At 41.7% G+C, this 21,840-nt stretch overlaps 1 protein-coding gene across 6 annotated transcripts in view; it reads right to left on the bottom strand.

Annotated features, from left to right (window-relative positions):
- The window catches only part of LYPD6B (LY6/PLAUR domain containing 6B), a 161,057-nt gene that overhangs the window by 98,721 nt on the left and 40,496 nt on the right, over positions 1 to 21,840 (bottom strand). Inside the window, exon 1 of one of the 6 annotated variants that reach the window (XM_054562596.1) lies at positions 8,828 to 8,869. The exons of the other annotated variants lie outside the window; for them this stretch is intronic. The gene's annotated coding sequence lies outside the window, so the exon portion shown is untranslated. Of the gene's footprint in view, positions 1 to 8,827; positions 8,870 to 21,840 lie in introns of those variants that run through there. 6 annotated transcript variants of the gene reach the window in all.

The following is a 21,840-nucleotide window of genomic DNA, read 5'->3' as shown; positions in this document are numbered from 1 at the left end:
GCTTTCCTTCCCTTTGCTATATTGGACTTCCAAGTGGAAAGAGAAAGGAATGAAATTTCCAACGTTGAGATAAATGGCACATACCCACCAACTACTATTCCATCTTGGCACTGGACAAGGATTTTTTTTGTCCAAAACTCTAGACTTTCTCAATACCTTATGAAGCAAAGGCAACTCACATAGTGAAGATAACTTGGTTTCCTGAAAAAGTAACTATGCAGTTTACTTCAGGAAGCCACCTAAACTCACTTTTATTCCTCACCAGAAAAAGTCCTACCTGGAGAGTGTGAAAAAGGCTCCCAGGTGTGTGTTATAATGTAAGAACATAAGGAGACATGGATTTTATTCCCAGATCAATCAATTACTAGCTATTCCCATATCTATTTAAAAAATTAGAGAATATGATAGACCCAAATGGAATAATACAAATGAAAGCACTTCATATCTGAATAGAGCCTTATGGTTTGCAACATATTTTACTTAATATTGCTCTCCCTGGCCTATGTTAAGAACCCATACTGCCCAACTAGCAAGGACAAAAAAGTTCATTGTAGAGTCTATCTTCCCATCCCAAATGTTATTTTTCTTTCTTAATTCCATCATAGAATTTAAATCTGGTAGTTGACCTTAATATCCTTTTAATCTCATTGACCCATTAAACTAGATCCTATTTCTCCATCCTACTATACAAATCTTTGTGGAAAACCATCCAAGAGTGTTACTGAGTCCTGTGATAGCTTTTAAGGGTTCTACATCCCTTAAGTAAAGGAATCACACAGTATATCCTCCAAATTGAGACACTTCTGGAAGGGAAAGGGGACTCTTTAAGTAGTAACACCCGGAAAACAGTTAAACTGGAACTGTCCTTACAAGCCTCACAGGTAGGCCTCAGATTCGGTGGGAGATTCAAGCGTTGAAGGCTATGTATAAATGAAATCACATTTTCATTCATCTGTTTTACTGATGCATTAAACTTTATCCAGCAGATTTTTCAGATGACAGGTACCATCCAAGTTTTCTACTACACACCCTCTTCTCCTGTTCAACAAAATAGTCAGTGACCTGAGCAGAAGAACACATATCATCTGAAGTTTCTGTTTAAAGGAACTCAGTTTATTTGTTGGCTGGTTGGTTTTAAAAACACAGAAACTATACCAAGTGGAAAGTGACCTAGAACCCAAACACTGCTAATATTTTAGCAACTACAGTTCCAGTCTGTTTTCAAGGTTTTTAACTTTTAATTACAATGGTAATGTATAAATATGTATGAATATTTTCTCCCCTTGAAACATAGAAAATTATAAGAAATACTACTAATGGCCCGAGAACCTATTAATTTCCAGGCACTCTACATTATTCCAGATTCCAAAGTTCATTCCATATTACTCTTAATATTTTATGTATTTTCTTTTTGTCTTTTCTTTGCATAGTTTTTTGTTTGTTTACCCTAATCACACTATGTATACCATCGTCTAAGTTTATGTGTATTTTCACATATTAATATAAACCTTGTAAGGACTGCTTCCCAATAAGGGCAATTCAAGTTTGATGGGGAAAGAAAAAAAATCTTCCCTGAGCTCCTTTATATCCAAGTCCACTCAATCTCTTCTTCAGAGGTAACCACAGGGAACCGTTCTTTGTCTCCTTTAAGACATCTAAGCATCCCAGGCAGATGCGTCTGATTACACTCTATTCCTGTGCTCCCCTCTACACCACGATTCCAAAGACCACCCCTGCTCACTGACATGCTGCCTCTCCTGCATTCTCTCCTGAGCTCACTCCAATCACACTGTCGTCATTCCTACCACTTTGGTGAGACTGCACTTGTCCAAGTCCTCCGCATCATCGGCGAATTCCAAAGTCAATTAATTCTAAGGCCTCACTTTCCTCAACTTTAAGAGCAATTGACATTGTATCACATCTTCTTCCTTGAAACAGTTTCTTCTCCTGGTTCCTGGCTGTTGCTCTCTGAATACCATCCTGCCTCTTTGGTCACTCCTTGTTGGTCTCCTTTGATGGCACTTCCCCATCTCCTGACCTCTAAATGTTGGGCAGTTCCAGTCCTCAGCCTTCTTTCAGTCTCTAGCTATACTTACTCCCCAGGTGACCTCATGCAGGACTACGCTGTAAATGCCCACTGTATACTGATGACTCTTGACCCAGGCTGCAGTTCGGACTTCTCCCGCGCACTCCGGCTGGTTGGTACACCTTACAGGGACCCTTTAACTCAACAGGTCAAAAGTGAACGCTTAAGTCTCCTCTCCAGTTTTCTCTACATCAGTAAAAAGCAACTTTGTTTTTCTTGTTGGGGTGAGGAGAGGGAGGGGGCTAACAAAATAACAATAAAATCTTCTGAATTTCATTCTCCCTCCCTCACTCCATCCTTGTCATCATCATAAAAGGAAAAAAAAATGATAAATTGGATTTCATCAAAATTAAAACTTCAGTTCTTTGAAAGACGCTGTTAAAATAAAAAGATAAGCCACAGAAGGGGGAAAATATTTGCAAAGCACATATCTGATAAAGGACTTGCATCCAGAATACATAAGAATGCTAAAAAATAATGAGATAATAGTCCAATTTTTAAACTGACTAGGTACCTCATCAAAGAACATATACAAATGGTAAATAGCAATAAAAAATGTTCAACATCACTACTCAGTTAGGAAAAGCTAATTAAAGCCACAATGAGATAAAATGGCTTATATACCAAGTGTTGACAAGGGTGTGGAGAAACTGAAACTCATATACTGGTCCTGGGGACCTAAAATGGTATAGCTTTTTGGAAAGCAGTGTGATGGTTTATTAGTTACACATACAACTACCTTATGATCCAGCCACTGCACTCCTAGGTACTTACCCAAGAGGAAAGAAAACGTACATCCATACAGACACTTGTAAACAAATGTTCATAGCAGCTTAACTTGTAATAGCCCAAAACTACTGACAACCCTAATATCCATCTGGAGGTGAACGGATACTCAGATGGGGCATAACCGCACCAGGGAATGTTATTCAGCAGTAAATGGAATACATTAATGATTCACACAACTCATATGAATCTCTAATTATGCTGAGTAAAAGAAGCAAGATGCAAATGAGTACATGCTACACTCTTAACATAAAACTCTAGCAAATGCAAACCGATCTAGAGTGACAGAAGGCATTTTCCCGCCTGGAGAAGAGCGGGCACAGAGAGTGGTGGGAGATGGGGATCATCCCTGGGGGCACAAGGAAACATTTGGGGGGGATGAGCGTGTTCATTATCTTGATTATGGTGATAGTTCCACAGATACACAATGTCAAACTTAACAAATTGTATACTTTAAATATGTGAAGTTTACAGTGCATCAATTATATGTCAAAAAAGCTATTTTTTAAAAAGAAGCTGAGGTTGCCTATTTGAGGTTGCCCTCTTGCCAACCTAAATTTTGGCCTCACTGCAAAAATTTTCTTGAAGAACATTTAGGAACAGACTGACATTGTTAAGTTTAATGCTCTGTGAAATAGTCTAAACTAATTGTTTCAAAGGCCTGTGGCAGCAGTTTTCTGAGATTATATCAGAGGACACTTTTTGTCTTTACGTAAACAGAAACTAATGTTGCCACCAGATACCAAACAATACTTTTCTTGCAGGAGTCTCAACCATATTCATAACAACAGGTAAATGTGGTATTTCACCTCACAATGTCTGAGAACAATGTCCTTAGTTCCCCATGTCATAGTCTGTTATTTTACATGGTGGCCTCTGCGGGGAATTCTCCAGGGGGACAGCAGGTTTGAATTGGTGGTAGACTGCGTGTGCGTGTGTGTGCGTGTGTGTGTGTGTAAGTACGCGCACTCACTTGTGTGTGAGAAAGACCGAGGGAGATAATGAAAGGAGAGAGACACAGAGGAAAATATGAAGTGAGACCTTGAGTTCTGGCTTTAGTCCAGCCATTTCTTCCCTACAGAAAAAAAAAAGTGGGGTCAACTGCTTGACTTCTAAATAGCTCCAGTCTCTCCTACATCTTCTAGTCTCACCCTCAGGAACAGAGAGAGTCCACAGTTTCTCAGCTTCCATTTATGGAACAAGTACACACAAACATGGGAACATACGCATAACCATGTACACGTGAACCCAAGTCCCTCCAACAACAGTGCAAATGTTTCTTTGTATTCTCTTCTCAACAGATGTTATCAAAAACCAGAATTACTGTGACACAGGCTTCTCTTCCTCAAATAATGTCATAATTCCATCTTACATTTGGTCCCTATACACTAAATCAGTGTGTTCTAAATGCAGCCTGAGCCAGTGACGACTTGGATTTGACTAAAACAATGAAGAAATCAGCTCATCTCCTTTATAGTTATATTTTAAATGTTACTTCACTTCTTTGAACAGAAAATCAGCATCTCTTGGCAAAGGCAGAAGATAATTCCAAACATAAATACAATGAACACTAAAGATGTCAGTAAAAGCATGCAAGCATTCCCTGCAGAAACCCCTGGGTCTAAGTCCAGCTCTCTCTCTGGGGCTGATGTGACTAACAAAGGACCTCTAGTACTTGCTGATATCTCTTTTAACAAACTGATACTTTCTTCTTGACTAATGAGTAGGACTGAAAGAGAGCTGAAAGGGAATAACTTCTTCGACGTGTTGGCATGTGCGTCCTGAGCTCACCTCGTGCACAGTAGCCCCCGCCCTCCGGAATCGGAGAGCCCGTCTCCTGAGCCAGGAGGCCAACGTGGACTCGGAGTTCACAAAATAGTATGACCTACCCCGAAGACTTGGGAGACGTACCAGGGCCCCTCCTAGCCCACGTGGCACCTTTGTGAAAATTAGGAAAAGGGGCCCACTCTGGGCAGATGAGCGCTGTGTGCGTAGGGCTTGGTGAGAGGACAGCACCCATACGAGCTTTGAAAAAGGCCTCCCTTTCTCCAGGCTAACGCGGCCTTCTGCCAGACAGGCCACAGGTTGGATTTTGGCCCCACTCGCCCCTCTGGCTTGGTGCCCTCATGCAGTGAACAAAAGGCACAAGTATACTTGAAGGTTTGCCAAGCATTACCTAAGCCTCAGCATTTCCACTGGTTATTACCAAATTCATAATTCAGTGGCTGACTTTCTAGGGCCCTCCATGGTATCCCCCCCATCCCGATTCCTTTTAATTTCTAGCCTTTGGACCACGCAGAGGCTCAGGAGCACTTCCATGGGGAAATACGCTGGAGAAAAAGGAAGCACTGACAGCTCCCCTGCGGGTTCCAGGTTTCCTCGGGTGCGGGCTCAGCACTGCTGGCCCGGCCCCGCCCTGCCCCAGCTGAGGCTGGCTCTGGGGGAGAAGCACCCTTTCCAGCGGCCTGCTCCTTTTCAGTCCTGTTGACGTTTAACGGCTGAGTAATCCGTGGGGTTGAGAGGTACGCCTCCTTTGCAAAAGCCACACACTAAAGGACATCAAGTCAAGGGAACTTATTGAAAGCAGCAGAACCGAGGAGAAGAGGCTCTAAGCAAATGGGTTCTAACGGAAGACCCAGCTCTGCCTGCAAGGTCAGAACTCTGACAAGGGTTGCTTCAAGCAACCAAGGCTGATCAAAAATGCTGCGCAGAGCTGGGTGCCAGGAAGGGCCTGGGTTTGTATTTGCACAGACAGGAAGCAGATTTCATTTGTTTTACTATTTATACATCGAATTCTGGGTAACTCACAGCCCAGTGTACATGGCAATCTTGAAAGGAGAATTCTCAAATGTTAGTGAGTTCAAAGATGGGTTCATTTTGGCTTTTCCAATAGCTTACATAAAGCCACCATTTTAAAAAGTCCATATAAATAAGACAGGTTTTGTTCATAAAACCCGTAGGAGAGGGTAGTGGGGAGGAACTAAACTTTCCAAGGAGAAGATGTTTTGGCCAGTTGCCTCTCTTTGAAAATAAGCCTTTCAAAGGTCCTCTAGTCCACTACAAGGACCCAGTGGTGACAGGACAGGAGGACGTAGGGGCAACCCACCCCTCTGGAATACAATTTTCTAGAGAAAAGTGGAGAGCATAATCTACCTAAACCCGAAGGGGAAAACTGGCATCAGCTAACGTGTCAACGCCACGTGACCAGCAATGACTGGTTGAGCACTGAGTTGAGAAGCATTCTGGGGTCACACCTGGGCTCAAAGGAAAAGGGGCTATAACTTGATAATGACTTTAAAATACAGGCTGATCCAGGTCAGATGATCACATACTCCGCCACTCCCTGTCCCTCCCCAGCAGTCCTCAATAATCAATCTTTTCCTAACAGGAAATAAGTTTGAATAAATGGTTCTCCTTAGAACAAAAGTGTGAAATGTCTTAGAATGAACATCATAATGACAAACTGCTCATTCAGAACAGCCCTGAAACAATGGAGGGACCACTGCTGCTGAGAATAGCACTGTGTCACCAGCATGAGTCTCAGGAATGACTTCCAGCCGAAGCCCCTGGCCACCTACTCATTAAATATGACGCTGCCGTGGCAACAGGCTTACAGGTGGTCTAATCTGAGGCTGGGCAACTGGGCATGGTCTAACCTTGAGGGCTGGCTCTCCTTTCCATCTTTGGGAAATAAGGTTTTAAGAGTCCCTCGGTTTAAGATTTGTATTCCTGAAGATCAGCCACCATAAACGGAGGCATTCAATCCTGAACTAGGCATTGCTCCTGGTCACAGAGCTTCGGAGAGCTCACAGGAGCCTGGGAGGGGGCTGGCTCCATCCCGGTCCCAGGACTCACTTCATTATTCGGAGAGACAGTATTCAAAAGCCTTAGAGTTCTGCTGAGTTCCAAGCTTGGCAGGATCTAGCAACGTGGCTTGCCTCCTGCTGGCACTCCCGTGGTCCTGCCGTGAGAAAGTCAGATGGCTCAGAAACCCACTCCGGTCTCTGAAGAAACAGGAGTAAAAGAAGAGCTTCTGTCCCTCTTCTGAAGGGCTTTAGCTCCCTCTCTAGCCCTGCGGACCACAACAGCAAAGCTTTCTTAGAGATTTCACTCAAGTATAGGCAGCCCACCTTCAAAAGCTCAGCTCGTAACCAGCTGTGTATGGGGGACATTAACGGTCACTGGACATCAGGAAGCAATTTACCGGTGCAATTGTTTCGGCAGCCGGTCAGGAATTCAGGAGGCATGCAAAGCCACTGATCAGTATTGTAGTGAGAGTTCGATATGCGGCAAAAGCATTTGGAAGCCTTGTGAAAGTGCAAGAAGGGGCAGTGCACCAAAGTCCCGTCATCTCCCATTTGCCTAACTTTCTACTGTTAAAGCAGCACGCGACATACCTGTCTGTACCTGCATCCATCGAAGTGCCAAAGTACTCATATAGTAGATACGCTTCACCTACAGATGCAAACGGCAACGACCAAACCCATTTTTAAATCTCCGTGGTCATGGCCTACACAACTCACACAGGACAGACAGGTTTTGAACACATGGATCCAAATCAGTTTGAGAACATACAAGGCAAGGTAGCCTCAGAAAGTTTAGGTGTAGGAATTCACAACAAACTCAAAATGCACCCACACTGGCACCACTCACAAAGGAAGTCATGCAGGGGCGCACCGGGGCCAGGTCCCCTAACTCCCGGGATTTCCGTCGCTGCACGCTACCTCCCACAGAAAGCAGACAAAAGGAAAGTTATAACAGAGAAGCAATTATGTACAATTTTTCTTTTCAAGATCTTTAAAAGACATTATACTCCCTTCTATTTTGTCATTAAATAAATCTTGTGTCTGGACATTAAAAATCGTGTGGGGCACATGATGAAATGGCGAAATAGCCCAAAACTGCTGATGTTTCGATTCAAACGCACTTGTATTTCTCACTGACAGGGCAGCAGCCATTAACTTTTCCCAAAGTCAGTAAAGCAACCTAATTTATTTAAAAGGCTTGTTTTATTGCCTACTCTAACTTGTATAAATCTCTGATGGTATCTAATTCAAAAACTCTGCTTCCTCCTTTTGCAATTATTCCCAGTTACACGGATGCTACCTTCTCAAGGAGAAGGGACAAGGAAGAGGTGGCTGCCCTGGGAACACAGGCTCGGCATGGCCGGCTGAAACTGCGGGGTCTGGCGCTCCCCTGAGGAGGTGAGGCAACCTGGGTTGCCACTGTAGCAAATAACAACACAGGAGGCTCAGTTCAACTTGAATTTCAGATAACAACAAGTAATGTTTTATTCATTGCTTATCTGAAATCCAAGTGTAACTGGGTGTCTCGTATTTTTGCTGGCAACCCTCTTGCCCGCCACAGTGACTTCCTGGGTAGGGTTTGCACAGGAGACTCTTTCCTAACATCCTGTTGAGACTGAGACTTTTGCAGATTTAAAGGTGAAGAACAGTGCCTACATCTATACCATGTTCTTGACGCCTTCATATGTTAAGGACTTTTGAAGTGGCTTTGCCCTGCTCTGCTAGTGGGAGAGGCTCCCTCCAGGGGATGGGGGGAAGGAGGTGGGAGCAGAAGAACAGGGATGCCCGGTGCCACCAGAGCAGCGTGCCCGCAAGCCGCCCAGGCTCCACTTCCATAGTAATGCATGGCTCACGTGGCATTTTATACATGATGATCATAATTATTATTTTGATGTGTTGCCGTTGTTGAGCACCTGTTTACTAATTGTCAGAAACTAAAATTGGCAGCATGTTTGGCTGGCTCCCACCGAGGATGGAGATCTGGCTCAAAAATACTCCTATGAAAATAACTAGAGTTTTGAAGGTTCTAGTACCACTTAAAAAATAATAATTTTTGCTTCAGATCAGAAGAAAGCCACTGATCTTTCCTTCTTTGTGTTCAGTTCTAAACATTCCATTCACTCTCTTCTCTTGATGGAAACTTACCCACCTCAACTAATGAATCCCCCAGTCAGCAGGAACTTGCCATCTTTTCTCACCTGCAGAAAGTAAGTTTAGGAAAATAAACAACTTATGAAGAAAAAAATCAACCACCCAGAGATGGCTGAGAGGTTTAATTATTGCCTGGAAAGCAACACTCTTTCACAGCATCTTTAAGACTAATTTTCATAATTACTTACTGATTGAAACTGGGACTTGCAACAGGGTAAACTCATTTCCATATTAATATTAAGTAATGATTAACGCAGCTCAGAACCCAAGTTCAGGATATGAAAGCATGGACGAAATGGAAGTAAAGAAATTTAACCCATAGGGGTAAATTTGCTACTTGTCTCTCAAATGATTTTCCATTCATTAACCGGCATACAATAAACTTACTTACATTTGTTCCCTGATAACTCATCGAAACAAATTCTGGCAGTTACCAAGGGACCCTAACAAACACAAGACCACCTCAGATTTGACTCCCTACCTCCCATTTTTCTCTCCCTGTCCTCCCTCCTTAGCTGGTCCTTGTTTTTGCATATTCATTCTCTTCTCTCATTCCCTCCCCGTCTCGTCCGTCTCTCTCCCTCTCCCTCTCCCCCTCCCTGGGCCCCTGCCCCCCACGCCCTCTGTTGACCACTTCTGCACCCCCTTGCTGTCACACTGGCCTCTCTCCCTTCCACTTCCCTGATATCTCCCGCTCTGTCTTGTGCGCTCTCACACAGCCTCATTCACTTCTTTGCTCTCAGTTCCTCTCTCCCACCTGACAGAATCTGACAGCTTCAACACCAGAGAGCAATAATTAACGAGATTACCTAAGAGTAAATAATTTTTATTGTTCAACCCAAGTGCATGCAAATCACTAGGCACTGCTGTGCTTAAACAAACTCCCGCTGGAGGTGGGGGAGCCCAGCTAGACACACACTAATTTTCACCTTGAGAATAAAACGTCTTCAGCTGGGAGCACAGTATCACTGGGACAGCATACCGTCCTTTTAAAAAGGGAAATGTCCTTCAACTTTTGTCTTTATTTTAGTGCATCAGCTATGGTATCCATGCCATAATCTTTTAAAGCAAAATTCCTGAACATTAAAAGTCACACAAGCCAGAGTAATGATATAAGAGAGTAGTAATTTTTGGAGCTGCTACTTGATACTTGCCCATCCTCCTTATAAGTCCTCTGACAAGTGACTAAGCAATGCCAAGCAAACAAGCAACAAACAATATGGTGGTGTTTTGAAACCCCTTGTTACAACTAGCAAGTTAGTTGTTACCTACTGACAAGGACCAGACATAAAAACAGGAATTGCAAATCGCACTTACATTCTTATTGTCTATAAATGTTGTTTTGTTTTAGATAATTTAAGCTTAAAGTAAAATCTAATTTTCATATTCTTCTTTACAAAAAAGAATCCATCTGAGAGTTAATGAATGCTATCAAGAATTCCAGTCTTACAGGAAGTGCATAATTACTCTCCTGGCTCTAATAGGGCACCATATCCAGAACTTAATCCCCAAGTGGTTAACCCCAGGGTAACAGTCTCCTAACTATTCATTTCCACCTGCCTGGTGTTCAATGGCACCTTTCAGACAAGCCTTTGAATATTTGGTTCAGCAAACTTAATTATGATCTTCTCATGCAAAATATGTCTCCAAAATTATATCATGTCCCTGGAACTCGAGAAGTGAAGATACAAGGCTTTATTCAATTTTTCTTATGTATGGGAGCCAGAGTCCAAACATTCCTATGTCAAAAGTTCATTCGCATTTATTTAGTGAAATTGCAGCTGGTATTCAAATCCTTGCTTAAGCATTTAAAAAGGAAGAAAAAATTTTGTAATCGATCTACTATTTATTATGTCTATTCATTCACACCCAGGGACCCAAAATAATTAAATCAGTACCAAAAAAATGAGTAGATAATTATTTTCTTATTTTCTGGATAAAATCTCATTCATTATACATGTTTATTTTACCCATTTATTGCTCCACCATCTATATCAACTCCACAATATCAAAGGTTACAGCAGAAACCAAAAAAGTCGAGAAAACTCCTTTTCCATTATAATGAGAGAGACAAGATGATGTAAGAGTTTCAAAGTGATTGAAAAGAATCACAGATGAAAGAGAAATTCATCACCAAACTAGTGAAGCTGAGAGTGTGAGAAAACAACTTAAAGTGACCATGATAAATCAGGAGAAAAAATTATTCACAGACATGAGATGAAGAAGTAACACAAAATGCTGATTCCTAATATATGCAAGAAATGTAAAAGAATATTCTTGGGAAAAGAGGAAGTCACAAATTGTAAAAGTCATAGTTAATGAAGAAAATGTAATTTAGAACATGCTCATGGAAAGAGAAAAAAGACACCCAGTCTAAGAAATGAACAGTGAACCATATATAACTCAAAATGTCAAATCCAAGGGAAAATATCTGCACTGGATCTGTTAGGAGAAGGCCCATGAGCACTTAGAGAAAGAGTAGAAATTGTCAGGGATTGTCCCTGAACAGACAATAGACTGCCCCTTACTTCCTTTTTGAATACTGCTCCCAGTCTTACTCTTGGAAATGTTAATAAAGTATCTCAACATTCTATCCTGATATCTCATTAGACCAGGGCCCCAGGCCTCAGCACCAACAGACTTCCTTCCCCTTTGCTGTGTTCATCCGGCTGCCTACCTGTTTGAGCTGCCTGCCTCTGGACCAATCTAAGTTGCATATGGACCCATACAGGTTCCATCAGACATCCGTTGGAATCTTTGAGTCAGCTTCTAGGACCATGCCTCACATCCTTGATTTCTTTGATCTCTGCCAAAACGTAAATTCCTGTCTTTGCATCCCCAAATCCTCTTCCCTATCTTTGTTCTCCTTGGCAGCCATCATTCGCTGTTCCCTGCCTCTCAAAGTTTTCCACTGTACCTCTGGCAACTTTGTTTCCAGGTAAAACAATCCTTCGCATCCACGAAGCTCTTCTCAGAATACTGTTTCCACCTTCTGACTTAAATTGAAATCAGGTGTCTCTTAGAGCTACTGCTTCTTCCCCTGCTGATGCCAACTACCCTCTCTTCCCAATCCTAAACTACAGTGGTGTATTCATGAGGCCATGACTGACAGAATCCCAGAACCCCAAGAGCGCAATTGTATTAGGAGATAAAACACTGTAGTTTTCTCCCACATAAGAAATATCTAGAGGTGAGCTTCACAAAGTCAGGAAGAAATGAGGTTATTTCTTATCTAACTGCCCGATCACCCAGAGCAGTAGCTTTTGCCTCATAGTACAAGAGGTCTGTCATTTCACAGGCAAGCACAAGCCTATTCAAGTTAGAAGCAAGAAGGCTCTTTTCCCTCCAAGGAAGCTTTGTGTCAGTTAGAAACACTACTTCCGTTTACATTCTATTGATCAGAACTTGGTCATATGGCCACACCTAGTTGCATGATAGGCTGGGAAATGTAGTCTTTCTCTGAGTGGCCATGTGCTCACATAAAAGCCATGATTATGTTGTCAAGGAAGAATAGATATAAGACATCAGCTTACAATCTTTCCTTGGGATATAAATCTTTAACTCCTGGGCCACTTATGGAACTGTATGCCTGTCCTGGTTTAGAGAAATTGCCTAGTCACTTCCACATTCTCAGTGACACCTGGTTCATGGTCTTCATGCCATCCCAAGTCCTCCTGTATCATCTGAGACGTCGATAGCCTATTCAGCACCCTACCATCACAATTATTTGACTTCCTCAATGCCCTGCTACCTCCGTGCCTTTTCTCCAGCCCTGCTACCCCTTCTCCCATCCACATACTAGATCTAATGGTCATCTCTGACGTCTTAAACTCAACCCTTCACCTCACGAATGTCAGCTTCCTACCCTCCCAGCTCTCCTCCTTTCCCTATTCTGTCAAACATTAAACCTGCTAGTCCCCTGAGAGCTGCATTTTTTCCAAGCTGCCCAACTTTCTCTATCTCCCTCAATCAATCTCTCTCTTCCTCTCCCTCCCTCCTCACCTTCTTCCCCACCAACCTTTCCTCCTTTCCCTCCCTTCACCAATCGGGACACCACAGTAGTGCACAGGAACGATCGCCCCACCTTCCCCGCAAACCTCTGTCCTGAATCAATGATTTCCAAAGCAATGACCCTCAAAATTGGCTTAAAATTGTTACAGTTTTAAAATGTCTTTTTGTACCATTTTCCCCTCTACTAGATTTCAGCCTCTGCCTTAGCTGTATTTTAGTTGCAGAAATGACACAGTATGTGATTCACAGGAGTCACCTTGTAAATGTTAGTTGGTGCATGGGTAGAATGATAGACAGATAAATGACTTAATGACATTAAGAATATATACTGAATCTATAGTAAACTTAGATTTGTAGCTACTTAAAGAAACAAAGAATGTCAATTATGATGAATATAAGCCCAAGGGAAGCTCATGAAAGGCAGAGCACAAAACTTTATCCTCAGACTTGTCCCGTTCAACATGAATGAGGATATAGTTGGCATGATTATTAAAAATACCAAAGACCTGAAACCAAAAGTGTAAAATAAATATGGTATGCCAGAAACAAGATCCAAATGCTCTGAATAGGCTAGAATCAGTCAATCTATTGATTACAGATACATAGATATAGTTATAGATTCTAGATATAGATACAGATATATAGATATAGATACAGTTTGTTTAAAAAAGGACAAATGTAAATTTCTTCATTTCATTTAGGCTTTTTACTTAGATCCAAAACCCCAACTTCACAGAAGGCAGAGAGCCAATAGAATAGACAAAATTGTACAAATGAAAAAATATATAAGGCTTTATTTTATTGTAGAGCTTGGTTTGAATAAGGAGCTCTCCCAAAGCTAATGCTACTTCATCCTGCCTTATAGACATAAGGCATCAAGTACTGAATCCTGATTTACTCTGTGCAATCACACTCCAAGCGCTGTGTTTAATGTAGGGCACACAGATATTCTCAGAATAATTTGGAGTAACCAAAGCATTCAAACAAAAGTAACCTCACAAAACTCAAGAGAAAGATCTATGTCTTAATCAATGTTTCTGTTTCTGCGCTTACCACACTGATGTTGCTCAGTGCTACGGTTTCACAGCCTCAGGGTTTCAAAATGATCAATGCCTGTCATATAACAGGCACTTAGTAAAGATTGGTTAAATAATTAAATGAATAAAGACAAACTTTTATTGCTTTGTATCAAGTTTTAAAGATTTAATACCCCTTCATCTGCTTTATGTAACCAATGCCATTGGGTCCCCTGCCTAACTTATCTCCCCAGTGGTGTGAGATTAGTTTTATTTTTAACAAATAGGGTATTCTTTCAAATTATGGAAAAGATTTTGCCCTGGCTGGGTAGCCAGTTGGTTACAGCATCGTGCTGATACACCAAGGTTGCGGGTTCCACCCCGTCAGAGCACACACAAAAAGCAAGCAATGAATGCAGAAATAAATGGAACAACAAATCGATGTTTCTCTCTCTCTCTCTCTCTCTCTCTCTCATTCTTGCTCTCGCTCTCACTCTCTCCTCCTCCTTCCTCTCTCTCAAGTCAATAAACTTTTTTAAATAAGTAAAAGGTTTTTACAGTATTTCCATTTATGCTTTATATGTAGAATTTTGTGAAGTCTGCTTAATATGAACAGTCCTGATCGAAGAAGCTAGGGGTTCTGACAATATGAATAAAGATCATTTCCACTCTTAACATGCTGTGAATACTCCTGGCTTGAGTCAAAAGAAAACAAGTCTAAAATGAAAAGGATTCATATAGGAAGACTGATTTATTCATATTATGTAAGCACATGTTGAATTTATTTTGCTTGTAAATTATTATAATCTGCTGGTCAGCTGGAAATTATACCTGAACAATTCTAGGAAAATAAGTCCATTTCCTAAAAAGCTTATCTAATTCATGTGAGTCTATGTTATGTTTATGCCTTAAGCTAGATTTATGCCCTTCAAAGGGTGAATTCATATATCTTTGAAATATAAAGTCTTTTATCAGGATATCACCTGTTATCATTAATCCAACACCTTGTGATGACACAAAGTCCTCACCACATGGAACAACGGGGATGTAGTCAGGGAGAACCACACGATCCCCTGACCCCTCTAAGGTACCAACCAATGCAGAGCCACGGACCTGGGGCTCCCAGAACAGGCCGTCTCCATCCCCATCACACGCTGCCAGGTGCTCGCTGCAGAGGACGACAGCGAGGTCGGCTGGGAGCCGGGAGGAGCAGGCCGGGCACCACAGCTCTGACAAACACACACAGCGACCGCAGCCGCGGCGTTCTCAACGCTCCCCCGCCCACCCAGCCTCTGCGCCAGTGTGCTGTTTTCATTTTTTAAATGGATTTACTTTATATTGATCCACTTAAATGTCTTTAAATACATATTTTAAAACTCTCACAAGTGACTGGATGGGCAAGACGACAGAGCAACAATGAAAACTAACCGAAGAACACAGGAGTTTTAATTAGACAGCATGAGTCCGTAATTTACTTCCTCTACTTATTTAAAACAATGCTTTCCTTAAATTTTCTAGCACATCTATTAAAGCATAATGTATCCAAACCATAAATATGTAGAGTGTGGATGATCACTTAGGAAAAAACATTAACATCAGATTTAAATATTTTAATTATTTTACGGAATCATGTGATAACATTTAATATAAAAATGGAAGATAGCATTACTGGACCAGAGATTAGCTGTAAGTTAGACTGGAGGACTGGCAAGCGCATGTCACTGATCTTCCCTGCACAGATACATTTAACCCAGCGCTTCCCGTGGTATCCAGACACAGCCTCGCCAACCCAGCTTGGGATCAGCCCCTCTCAATCTCAAATAAAATATATTAACCAACCCAAGTTGGATTCATAACGCATTTATATACAACTGAAGGTGCACCAATTGCCTAGAATGTTCTCTATCCACATGTGCTATGCTACATGCCAATAACTATCTCAATATTAAAAAATAACATTCATAGAATCTTGAACATGCTCACAAAGGTACTTAGGAGAGGCACTACACTACATGCTTTGTATGCGTTCTATCTCTTGATCCTCACTGTGTTAGGTACTATTATTGCCATTTTAAGGGGAGGACACTGAGTTTTGGGGGGTTAAATAGCTCCTCTAAAGTCACTGAGGAGGTATGTGGAAGATCTGTTGAGTTCTCATTTCTAAAACTGTGCTGTTAGCCACTACTTTATACTATCTTCCCTGTTCTTCTCAAAGGCTCACACAGTCTATTTGATACAACTACTTGCCTTCAATGGAAGAATTTCATACTCTTTGTCCTGGTGTTTTGACCCTGACAAAATTAGTGAGTACTGTGAAAATCCCACAACACTTTGTTTAACCATTACACATGGTCCTAACACTGAACACCAAACATTCAATTTAAATCTTATAATATTATTATATGTACCATCCCAAATGGAATGCTGTCTAGAACTCCCGCACCTAGCAGATAAACTTTTAAGAGGATGTCGGTGTGACAGAGCTGTACCGAGCAATTTGTGTTCTCGGGCTGTTAAAAGTGGAATGGGGTCCACCACCAAGGAGCAGGAAGGATGGCTGTGTGTCTGGGATTTGCTCCTAGACATGAGAACTTTCAAGTAACCAATGGTCCAAAAAGAAATAATTATCAAACCAAAAAGGCAGCACTCACATAATTAAAATTTGAAACCAAAAGATCAACTTTATACAAAAGAACACTTATTACATTGACGGATCTGTTCCTATTTTACTCTCCCTGCTAAGATAACGACATTCTTGGACGTTATCCTGGACGTTCAGTGTAGCCTACACTGAACACGGACCACAAGTAATTAGAAAAATATCCCCAAATAACCTTGGTCTTAAGCATTTCAAAGAAAACCTCTGAAAGATATATGATTAGTCTATTTTCTACCTGTCTTCAAAGGTTCTAGAAGTTACCCACTGTCACAGGGAAGCAAGAACCCGGGAGACACCAGATACCCACAGAAATGTAACAGTTCCCAAGGCAGAGTGTGGGAGCTGTGAGGGCAAGAAGACAGAATCCCCGGGCTAATGAAAGTCAAATGTGGAGGGCAGATGAAAGGGAACAGAAACCAAAGCATTAAATTATTTACCTACAAACAGTGATTTATGACAAGTGAGGTGACAGTCACCACCTCACAGTGGTGCAGAATTGCTAGTCCTGACAACAGTGCAGTAGTTCTCAAATTGTTTGCCTGAGAACTTCCCGGTGCATGTGTTTAAATGCCGATTCCTAGGTCCTGTTTCCAAAACCGCTGATCCAGTAGCTATGGGATAATGCCCACGGATGAGCATCTTTAAAAGCACTACATGTGATTCAGATGCAACTGGCACTAGACTGAGAGGCTACTGAATTTCCCTTGGGCATCAGGCCCCAATTCTAACAGCTGCCACCGGGAAACTGTAAGGAACTCTCAGTGGGTGAGCCAGACCCTGGCGAGCCTCTCCACGGGTATGCGGACCGACACAACGATCCACAGCCTGTTTGTGAGAGATGTGCCTCATAGCTACTAAAGAACAGTATATATCATAACTGATTTCCCCTTTCCTTATGCACCTAAAAATCAAACATAGAGGAACAGGTGCAGAAGAAAAGGAGACCGTCAATTAAGTACCTTTTCTGACTAAACTCAGCTATTAGAGATGACACCTTAACCATACTCATGTTCTTATTTCTGGTATTCTTTTGCTGGATGAAAGAAGAATAAATTGCACAGCAGAGCAGCATTTAGGAAGCTTGCTTTTAAGAGATTGAGTTACAAATATATTAATAATGTTTAATATTGAAGTCAAATACTAGGATGTATTTCTATACCTCCTGTTATGAGATATAAAATTCATATACATATTCATTCATATGTTGAAGTCTGAATCCCCAGTACCTCAGAAGGTGACTATATTTGGACATAGGGCCTGTAAAGATATAATTAAGCTAAAATGAGGTTTTTAGGGTAAGCCTTGATCCAGTATGAGTGGTGTCCTTGTAAGAGGAAACTTGGACACAGAGAAGATGATGTGGAGACAGAGAGAAGGAAGACATCTATGAGCCAAGGAGAGAGGCCTCAGAGAAAAACAACCTTCTTGACACCTTGATCTTGGACATCTAGCCTCCAGAACTGTGAGAAAATAAGTTTCTGCTGCTTAGTCCACCCAACCGTAGAACTTCGTTATGGCAACCTTGGCAAAGTAATACAGGTTCCCATATAAAAAGCAAGGCAATCCTATTTCGTCCGCCACCTTCCTTAGCGTACCTCGTCCTAGTTCTGACAGGAGGCCAGCCTTGTCCAGAGATGACGTTCTGGACTCAGGCTGAGAAAAAGGAAGGAGAGAGCAAAGCACCGGATTTTAAACTTACCAATGTGTGATGCCTTAAAACTCATGGAGCCCCCAGAACTTATTTTCTGTGGCTCCTGTTCCCCTCCTGGGTCTGCACGCACAGAGTGGGGACAGGAGGCAAAGAAAAAGGTGATATTCACAAACCCGAAACCATCTCCCTTGGTTCTCTCAGGGAGAGAAACTGATGAGACATTTCCATTTTCTAGATGTAGGCTCCTTTGGTTCTATTATTATTAAATGTATGCACATATGGGTAGGCTGTTTCACCCTGGGGAAGTGTTTTTATCTGCATTGGGGCGGGGAACATATTCTGGAAACATTTATTTTGGAAGAAAAAAATCGGCTGCCTTCCAGCGTGGTCCAAACCCTTCACTTACGGTGCATCCAAGCATGGCAAAGACGCACGCCCTCTGCCAGAGAGCAGCTTACTGGCCCTGTCTTGGATTTTGATGGAACTGTTTTTAATGGACTTTCTCCTGCTGCTTGCGTTAACCCAGAGGCACTGGTAGCCTAACTTCCTTTTTCAGATAATTCCAGTCCGTGCTGATTAGCCTTCTGAACAGGCCTACTTCCTAACCTCTCCCCATACTCCTTCCTCATTCTTCTTCCATGTTAGTGACAGAAACATTAGGGAAAGGACCATGATTCAAATCAGAAAAAGAACTTAAGAAAAGTTACCTTAATATAAAAGCTACTAGATGAGTTCCTTCCTCTCTTCTTTAGCAATACTCAACATCAAATCTCTTCTTAGGTTCTACAATTTTATAACTGTCTCAAACAAAGCAGGTTCTTAAAGAGAATAACTTCCCCCCCCACACACAGCCCACCCTGACTAGTGTGGCTTTGTTAGTTAGGTGTCATCTCACAAAGCAAAGGGTAGCCGCAGGGCACATGCCTAGGTAAAATCCCTCCCAAGTCGGGGGTAGATGAGAAGCAACCAATCAAAGTTTCTCTCCCTCTCTTTCTCCTCTCTTTATAAATAAATAGATAAATAAACAAATAATTTTGAAGACTTTAATATTTATTTTTAGAGTGAGGGAAGGGAGGGAGAAAGAGAGGGAGAGAAACAGCAATGTGAGAAACATTCATTGATTGATTGCCTCTCACACGCCACCAACTGAGGACCTGGCCCACAACCCAGACCTGTGCCTTGACTGGGAATCTAACGGGTGACCTTTTGGTTTGCAGGACAACACCCTACTCACTGAGCTACACCTGTCAGGGCTAAATAAAAAAATTTTTAAAACAAAAAAAAAGAGAATAAACCCCCTAACAGATATACCCTCATTACTGGAACGTCCTAAATATTTCTGAACATAAACAGTTAAAGCTGGTTGCCTATAGTTAAGAAACTACTTTAAATAGCTCTACTCTTTATAATATTGATTATACAAGAGAATGTGTCAATTAAAAAACTCAACGTCCTCATGTCCTTCAACATGGACATCTAGAGTATCAAAAAGAGTAATGGCTGTAACTGTTTATAATGTATTAAATAAATAAAAACCCATGAATCTACAGTGATAGTCAGAAAATGGGTGAGAAAGATTCTCTACAGAGAAATGCCTGCAACTCAACCCAAAAGCAATCAAAAAATTATAAAATTTCCATTTTGCAACTTCAGTCTAATAGCTGATTTTCAAGGAGGGGCCAAAGGAAACAAAAAACTTAGTTGAAAAGTTGTCGGGAAACAGGATACATGCACTTTGCCAGAAATCACTCCACAAATTCTCACTAACTACAAAGGAAAAATGTACTTTTAGGGCGGAAAGATCTGGCAGTCTTCAGCTCTGTATCAGTAATACTGAGTCAGCAGGATATTATGCAACATCAAATTCGCAGTATCACCTATGAAGTTGTTTGGGCAAAATGTTTCCTAGGGGCCCTGGCCCAGGTGGTTGGAGCATTGCCCTGGGCACCAAAAGGTTGCAGGTTTGACCCCCAGGCAGGGCACATACCTAGGGTGTGGGTTCAGTCTCTCATCGGCAACCAATCAATGTTTCTCTCTCATATTTATATTTTCTCTCTCTCACGATTGCTGCCTTCTCTCTCTAAAAAAAATCAATAAACATATCCTCAGATAAGGATTGTTTTAAAAAGACCAATAAAAAATGTCTTCTATGGTCTTAATGTTTGTGTTCCCCCAAAATTCATATGTCAAAATCCTAACCCCCAAGGTATTAGGTATTAGGAGGTGGGGCCTTTTCAGTGGTGATTAGGTCATGAGGGTGAAGCCCTCATAAACGCCTTATAAGAAACTCCACAGGGCTCCCTAGCCCCTCTGTCATGTGAGACTACAAGGAGGAGTCTGCAACCCAGGAAAGGGCCTTCACACAACCATTTTGGCACCCTGACCTCTGACCTGAGCCTCCAGAACTGTGAGAAATAAATTTCAGTTTTTTATAAAACATTCAGTCTATGGTACTTTGTTATATGGCAACCTAAATGGACCAAGGCAATATTCAACCTGAATCTTTTCATACTTCTAAACCTAACTTCCAGTTTACAGGATATGTACAACAAAAGAGAATAAGCGAATGACACATAAGGAAACAACCAGGAAACCCAGAATGTGAGACATTCTGCAAGTCAACTAGCCCAGACTCTGCAGATAAAGATAAGTTAAACTAACAAGACAAAATAACGAAATGCAATATGTGAACCTTGATTAGATCTATGTTGGGGGGAAAAAAAAAGACTTTTTTAAAAATAAGCAGGGAAATTCAAAAATACTGGATATTAGATAATAAAATAATCATTGTTGATTTTCTTAGGTGTAATATTATAGTAATAAAGGGAAAACGTCCTTATTCTTAGCAGATGCATTCTGAAGTATTTAAGGGTGAAATGCTCTTAAGTCTGAAACAAGAGAAAGAGGGAGAGAGAGAAAGGTAATAGTGAGGCAGGAGATAGGAGAGGGGAAACTCTGGAGGCGCCCCAGGACTAAGGCAAAAGACATCGATACTGAAGAGAAGCCATGTTTCTAAGACCAGTTCCACAGGAAGAGGAAACTCTACAGATGTCCCAGGGCTAAAAGGACATCAATCCAGGACAGAAGCCCTGCTCTAAGACCAGTTGTCTCTGCTCTCTGGAAAAGCACTGAATCACAGTGAATCATGATTGCGCCTGTGCAGAAGATGCGACATGACCCCTGCTTCATTATAATAATAAATTAGCATGGCAGGCCCTCCTGCCCTGGTGGCCCATCAAGGAAAACCATGGGAGACCACATGTGCAGTAGCTTAAAAGTAATATAACTACTTGCACATGCACAATAAAAGCCTGCCAAAACTAGTCAGGAAACATCCAACCTATAAGAACAAAATCCTGCTAGCCACTGAGGGTCAATCTCTTCTTGGAGTTGGCCCGCTCCCATGTTCTGTGGAGTGTACTATCGCTTAATAAATCTGCTCTCTCTCTCCTTCTGATATAAACTCTCTGTGTTTGGTTCAATTCTTTGTTCACAGTCTCTAAGGCCTGGTTACCTGTGCCAACCTGTGATAAAAGTAGATAGAGCAAAATGCTAATTGTTTGCTGGTGCAGTGTGCTGGTATGCTGTGCATAACGTTCCGTCCTTTTGTAACAACTTCCCTGCCGTCGTGCCCTACTGTCCCACTTTATTCCCAATCAAGGGTACTTGTCCAG

This window comes from Pteronotus mesoamericanus, unplaced genomic scaffold, assembly GCF_021234165.1.
Source record: "Pteronotus mesoamericanus isolate MK-2021 breed Mesoamerican mustached bat unplaced genomic scaffold, CSHL_Meso_final scaffold_651, whole genome shotgun sequence".
In the NCBI taxonomy this organism is placed as follows: Eukaryota; Metazoa; Chordata; class Mammalia; order Chiroptera; family Mormoopidae; genus Pteronotus; species Pteronotus mesoamericanus.
The sequence above is the reverse complement of the archived record's forward strand: the minus strand, read 5'-3'. Positions and strand labels throughout refer to the sequence as shown.